This window comes from Bos indicus x Bos taurus, chromosome 18 (genome assembly GCF_003369695.1).
Source record: "Bos indicus x Bos taurus breed Angus x Brahman F1 hybrid chromosome 18, Bos_hybrid_MaternalHap_v2.0, whole genome shotgun sequence".
Classification (NCBI taxonomy): Eukaryota; Metazoa; Chordata; class Mammalia; order Artiodactyla; family Bovidae; genus Bos; species Bos indicus x Bos taurus.
The window spans coordinates 37,035,423-37,040,798 of NC_040093.1; the positions used below are offsets into that span (position 1 = coordinate 37,035,423).

Consider the following 5,376-nt stretch of genomic DNA (forward strand, 5'->3'; position numbering starts at 1 on the left):
TCTGTCTATAAAAGATTTTTCCCACTGACTATCAGTGGGGGTAGGCTGCATTTGGACAGGCATCCGCTCTCCCTTCTGGTTGCTGGCATCTAAAATAAAGCGAACTTCCCACCAACTGGCTTCTTTATTGGCTTTGGAGCAGCAAGTGGCCAAACCCTGCTTTTGGTAACACTACCACATGACTCTCCTGTGTGTCACTCTGGCTATAATTAGGCGATCTGATCAATCTTATCTGCAAGGGAAACTGGGGAACTTTTCAGCTACGAATGTGCTCCCCTAAATACAATCTGGGTTCAGTTGATATGTATGAAAGGAAGACTAGTTACCAGGTAGGCAGCTTGCAATTTTTGCATCATCATTCCTCAAGCAAATATGTACTTAACAGTGACATTGTGCAGAGCCAAAGCCCAGAGTAGAAATGACGATTATGAGCTCACTGATGTTGTAATTCTGGATTTGTATGAAAATCCAGAAAGTAGAATGGGATAATAAGATGCTGTCATTCATTCCTGCCATTATATATATAGTGAGAGCTATCCGGTTTTGAGTTTTTGAGGATGGGTACTGCTTACTTCATCAGACCTCCTGACTCTAAAATAATAAAATAATATCTAAAATCATATTATTTTAAAAATTTTGCCTCAGCAAAATACCTAATGGGTTGATGGTAGATTCATTAGCAATTTCTACATATTGATTATCTTTCAGAATTAGCCATGCCAATTCAACAGACATAAGTTTTAAGTGGCTGGAGACAAATGGAAAACAATGCCCCCAGATGCCCATTAAATATAAGTACTGACAATCATAAATCACGGACTTAGGAAATCTTGGTGCACTATAGAGATTTTATATTTTAATATTCTCCTTTTATATATGAGGAAACTGAGGCAGAACAAAGAAGTGACATCGCCAAGATCAAACAACCAGTTTGTAGCATAAATAGGTGTAAAATAATTTCTAGCCTCTTAAATCAGACCTATTTCTACTACATCTAAAACCAGTTACCTTATCTCCAAATTTTCTTCTCCTTTTCTATACAGGCATATGTTGGAAATATTTCAAGTTAGTTTTCAGGCCACCACAATAAAGTGAAAATCACAATAAAGCAAGTCATATAATTTTTTTGGCTTCCTAGTATATATAAAAGTTATACTTACAGCATAGTCTATTAATAGTGCAATACCATCACATCTAAAAAATGTATATACCTTAATTTAAAAAATTTATTGTTCAAAAATGCTAACCATTATCTAAGCCTTCAGTGACTCATAGCTTTCTGTTCGTGGAGAGTCTTTCCTCAGTGTTGATGGCTGCTGAGAATGATCAGGGTGGAGGTTGCTAAAGCTGATGTGGCCATTAGCAATTTATTAATAAGACAACATTAAAGTTTGTGTCATCAATTGACTCTTCATTTCAAAAGCAACTTCTCTGTAGCATGCAATACTGTTGGATAGCATTTTACCCGCAGCAGCAGAACTTTTTAAAGAAATTGGAGTCAATCTGTTCAAACTCTGCTTCTGCTTTACCATCTAAGTTTATGCAATATTCTGAATACCTTGTTATCTTTTCAACAATCTTAACAGCATCTTCACCAGGAGTAGATTCCATCTCAAGAAACTACTTTCTTTGCTTATGCAGAAGAGGCAACTCTGTTCAAGTTTTACCAGAAGATTGCAGCAATTCAGTCACATCTTCGGGCTCCACTTCTAATTCCAGTTCTGTCACTGTTTTCACCACATTTGCTGTTACTTATTCCATTTAAGTATTAAACCCCTCAAAGTCATCTGTGAGCGTTGAAATAAACTTCTGATCTCTTTTCATGAATCATTAATGTTCTTAATGGCATCTAGAATGGTGAATCCTTTCCAGGTTTTTAGTTTACTTTGTCAAGATCCATCAGAGGAATTACTACCTATGACAGCTAAAGCCTTACAAAATGCATTTCTATTTCTGAAAAAAAATAAGACATGAAAGTTGAAATAACTCCTTGATCCATGGGGCTGCAAATGGATGTTGTGCTAGGAGCATTAAAACGTATTAATCTAATTGTACATCTCCATCAGAGCTCTTGAGTGACTAGATGCATTGTCAATGAGTAGTAATATTTTAAAAGGAATCTTTCTTCTGAGCAGTAGGTCCCTAGAGTCGCCTTAAAATATTCAGCAAACCATATTGCAAACAGATACGCTGTCATCTAGGTTTTGTGCTTCCATTTACAGTGCACAAGCAGAGTAGATTTAGCCTAATTCTTAAGAGCCCTAGAATTTTCAGAATAGTAACAACGCTAGTTTCAACTTAAAGTCACCAACTGCATCAGCTTCTAATAAGAGTCAGTCTGTTATTTGAAGCTTTAAAGCCAGGCACTGACTTCTCCTCTCTAGCTATGAAAGTCCTCGATGGAATCTTCTTCCAATTAAAAGGCTAAACACTGAAAACCTCTTAGTGTATACACCTTCATCAAACTTAGCTAGAACTTCTGGATAACTTGCTAGAGCTTCTGTATCAGCACTTGCTTCTTTATCTTACACTTTTATGTTACAGAGATGGCTTCTTTTCTTAAACCCCATGAACCATCCTCTGCTAGCATCAAACTTTTTTCTTCAGCTTCCTCACCTCTATTAGCCTTCAAAGAATTAAAGAGAGCTGGGCCTTGCTCGGGATTAGGCTTTCGCTGAAAAGAAAGTTGTGGCTAATTTGATCTTCTACGTAGACGACTAAAACTTTCTCCATATCAACAATAAGACTGTTTCACTTTCTTATCATTTCTGTGTTTACTGGAATAGTGCTTTTAATTTCCTTCAAGAACACCCCTTTGCATCCACAACTTGACTAACTGGCACAAGAAGCTTAGCTTTCAGCCCATCTCAGCTTTTGATATGCTTTTCTCACTAAGGTTAACGATTCTTAGCTTTTTATTTTTTTCCTAGCTTTTAATTTAAAGTGACAGACATGTAACTCTTCCTTTCCTTGGACGCTTAGAGGCCATTGTAGAGTTATTTAAATGGTTTAATTGCAATACTGTTGTGTCTCACAGAACAGGGAGGCCCAAGGAGAGGAAGAGACATAGGGGAACAACCAGTTTGGGTAGCAGTCAGAACATATATAAGATTTACTAAGTTTGTTGTTTTATATGGGCACAGATTGTGGTATCCCAAAACAATTTACAAAGATCACTAATAACAGATCACCACAGCAAATATTATAATAAGAAGAAGTTTGAAATACTGTGAGAATTACCAAAATGTGACATAGAGACTTACAGTGAGCAAATGCTTTTGGAAAAATGGTGTCAACAGACTTGTTCAACAAAGGGTTGCCACAAACTTTCAACTAGTAAAAAATGCAATTATCTGTGAAGTGCAATAGAGCAAAGTCTAATACAACAAAATATATCTGCATTTATTAGCGATTCCATTATCATGTTACCCGGTAGGAAACTACTGATCAAGATACTCAAAATATATACTTTTTTAGACACAGATTACAAAATATTTCTAACATACTTTAAAAGTTAAACATAGATATATAGCTATAGATGTAGAGGATTAATATGGTATATTTTAAAATGAGATTTTTTAAAGCTATGCAATGTCAAAATTTGTAGCTACAGATACTATGTGGATACTAGTTAATAGGTTTACTGGTGTGTGTGTGTGTAAAGTTTTCTGAAAAATTGACAATTTTAAAGTGGAAATTTAGGATTATTGTCCTTTTTCCAACTCCAACATTATCCACAGTACAAATGATACATTTATATTTACACACACACACACACACACACATGCATGCATGTCTCTCAATATGTAACAAAGTAGTCAAGAAGATGAAACTTACATTGTTTGGGGGAATCTATAAGGTATTTAGGAGAAGGCAATGGCACCCCACTCCAGCACTCTTGCCTGGAAAATCCCATGGACAGAGGAACCTGGCAGACTGCAGTCCATGGGGTCGCTAAGGGTCGGACACGACTGAGCAACTTCACTTTCACTTTTTACTTTCATGCATTGGAGAAGGAAATGGCGACCCACTCCAGTGTTCTTGCCTGGAGAATCCCAGGGACGATGAAGCCTGGTGGGCTGCCATCTATGGGGTCACACAGAGTCGGACACAACTGAAGTGACTGAGCAGTAGCAGCAGCATAAGGTATTTAAATATCTATTTCTAATATGACAGAGAATGTGACATTAAATCTCATCATAAAATTATTTAGAATAACATCAAAGCTTTAAACAAAACAAAATATTCAGGCAAGTAAATGCCTAAGACAATGTTAAAGATTTTTAACAATTAATTAGATTGTACAATTAAAAATAATATTTTAATCTAACTGATTTGTAGAATTAAATCTAGGTTGTCTAAGACAAAACTGACTTATTACTTATCCAACAGCAAGCAAGAACTATCAGGAATACTAAACAGGAAACATAAAATACAAAAATTTTTTTGAGCTTAAAATCTTTCTGACTGCAAATTTAATTTAAAACAGAATTATTGAAAGCAAGTACCTTGATTTCAGGGTTTGCTAAAATTAAAATAGGTTTTTAAAGTTTGTCACCATAGTTTTTTGTCAATTTGACAGAGATGGTCAGTTAATTTTTATCCCTCCCCAGCCCCTGGAGCTTATATTTTTCCCCAACTAAGGAGAAAACACATTCATTCCAAATTACCCCCAAACCAATACAGTACATCTTGAAATTATTTAATCTATTTTATAACATCACATATCACTATATGTTTCACATTTCATGTATTTCACCATAGGTTATATTCTGGAAATGCATGAAGAATGATGAGGAATGGGATGTAAATTCAAATAGAATGCTTTAAGAAGTTTATTTTGGATTTAGATGTTTAATAACCAAGCAAATACTCACATGTCACTTTCAGTGAAGCTCTCAAGAAAGTGTGGTGGGATTTTAGAATGAAAATTACAGATCACTGACACAAATATAAATGAGCACTTAACAGTTTATGCTAACTGCTATAAATATGATATACCTGAAGCAGTAACGCAATTTACTATCCAATACTTTTGAGTAGAACCCCTTTCCCTATTTCTGGAATACACTCAATGATGGATTTTCAGAGGAAAGAGTATAGAAACATTTTAATTTTTTAAACAGTGAAATGTCTATTAAAGTTGTTCAGATAAGTTTAATAATACAGTTTTGATGAATTACGTTTAAAAGGCAATTGCTAAGTAATATAAATTGGTGAATTTATATCATGTCAGAGATATTGTCCTGGACAGTGTACTAATAAAGTAAATAGTGTGCCCTTCACTATGCAAGTTCTTACCATTAAATAGTTCTTAAAAGGATGAAAACCTTAAAATTATGACAAGTGTAAAAATACTGCTAAAGAAAAAACCTT

At 35.0% G+C, this 5,376-nt stretch overlaps 1 pseudogene; it reads right to left on the minus strand.

Annotated features, from left to right (window-relative positions):
- Window positions 1-1,370: 1,370 nt before the first annotated feature.
- On the minus strand, window positions 1,371-4,691 carry LOC113875345 (annotated as a pseudogene).
- Between the last annotated feature and the right edge of the window lie 685 nt (window positions 4,692-5,376).